The sequence below is a fragment of the Chaetura pelagica genome, unplaced genomic scaffold, assembly GCF_000747805.2.
Source record: "Chaetura pelagica isolate M959 unplaced genomic scaffold, ChaPel_1.0 scaffold345, whole genome shotgun sequence".
Lineage (NCBI taxonomy): Eukaryota > Metazoa > Chordata > Aves > Apodiformes > Apodidae > Chaetura > Chaetura pelagica.
In genome coordinates, this window is record NW_009953962.1 from 827,247 (window position 1) to 829,129 (window position 1,883).

Consider the following 1,883-nt stretch of genomic DNA (forward strand, 5'->3'; position numbering starts at 1 on the left):
CCCAGAAAGCACACTTTTTTTATGAGTGTCAATGCACGCACATCCAGATGTTTGCTTCCAGAAAACCTATCTGTAATGTTCTTTACTAGCTTTGAGGAAGTTCAAGACTTGCAAGCAACAGAAGAATCCCTTGGTCAAATCATATGGAATGACAGAAACTAGCCTAGACTGCCTAATGCACTTATTTATCTAAGAGGATGATTCCAGTGTTTGAATTCAGCTTTAGGATCTCCAAAATGAACACCACAGAAAAAAAGCCAAAGTTGTTCGCACAAAACAATGCTATTATATATTTTATCTTGCAGCCAAGACTGTATTAAAAATTCAGACAAGTTTTCTTGTTTAAAGAGTTCAAATCTGTAGGAACGATGTACAGTCAAAATGATTTGAGGTAGGAGTGAATGTAGTTTCTTTCTACTGACTTACTTGACTCTCTCAACTTCCTGATTTCTGATTTTCTTTTTTATTTTTGAATCCTACACTGTCGCACTTCATGCATTATGTCCTCAAAGACTCAAGAAAAATAAGGCAAGAGCAAAGAAGAAAATCCATCACCTGCTAAAGATTTAAGAGACATTTAAAACTGCCAGATCCCCAGATCTATAGAAGGAAAGCAGGGTGGGCATAGATAAAAATGGTGTCATGTAGAAAATGGGCCCATCGTTCAGTATGATTCCAGGTGGGAGCTGCTATTTTTTGCGTACTGATTCCTGTGCTGATTTAGTATTGACTAGGAAGACTTCCATAAACACAGTTTTAAAACTGACAGACCAAAACCATTAGACTGAGTGCATGTGCAGACTGTCTGTGAGATCAGAGACATGGTTTCCCTTTCTCTGCCACTGTTGCTGCTCTGAAACATAGTTAGAGACATATAGATGCATTCACAAGGCAACATTTTCTGCCTCTAAGGAAATAAGTAGGAAACATCAATAGCTCTCTTTTCATAGGGCACAATAAAGCCCTACTGGACTAAACAAACCCAGAAAATGCATTTCCTTGGGCTGAATTGTCTCTTCCACCCCAGTAGAGATGTTTCAGATAAAAGACCTTAAATGGCACAGAACAGTTGTATTTAAGCAGCTCAATTCCACCTGTATCCTTTTATTACTGATTTTCTGCAGGTAAGTATATTTTTCCATGACTCAGAAGCAACTTCTTTACTTTGGGCTCAAGCTAGAAATTTCTAAAGCACTAAGACCTTCAGTTGAAAAAAAGGAGAACAGACTCAGGAGAGAAAGTTGTACTCAATTTTGTAAAAGGGAGACAGAGAAAAAAAATCCTTCTATGACCTGTATTTCTAAAGCACAGTGCAGTAGCTAAGCATTAAATAACAGCTCAATAGGTTCTCATCAATGCAGTAAAATAATTATCTGGGGAAAGTTATATAAACTCCAACAAACAAGGTCAGAGATCAAGATATTTTTATACATGGTCTGTAAGATTGCCTCCTGCATGAAGTAAGTTCCTTGACAGAAAAAACTCATCATCTTTACAGTACTGGACACAAATGACCTATTGTTTTAGCACTAATTAAGATTTGTACATGCAGAGACTAATAGGGAAATTCATCATACAATCCCATTGGTTATTCTGCTTCTCTGAAACAAGCATAGCCGTAATTCCACCATGAACAACTAAATTGCATCTTTCTTTATTTCAGGAGAGTTTGAAAGTGTTACTTTTTGTTCTTTATTTGAAACAAAATGCCATGGATCTATCACAATCTGTTTCACTGGCTTACCTTTTCTATTTTTCCTGGAATGTGCCATTACCATGTTTTTAAAATACGGGATACCAGTGCACACATAATCAAACCCACTGGTTACGATCCAGTTAACAGCCAAAGATCCAGATATTAATAAAAGGCTGAACGCCATGTC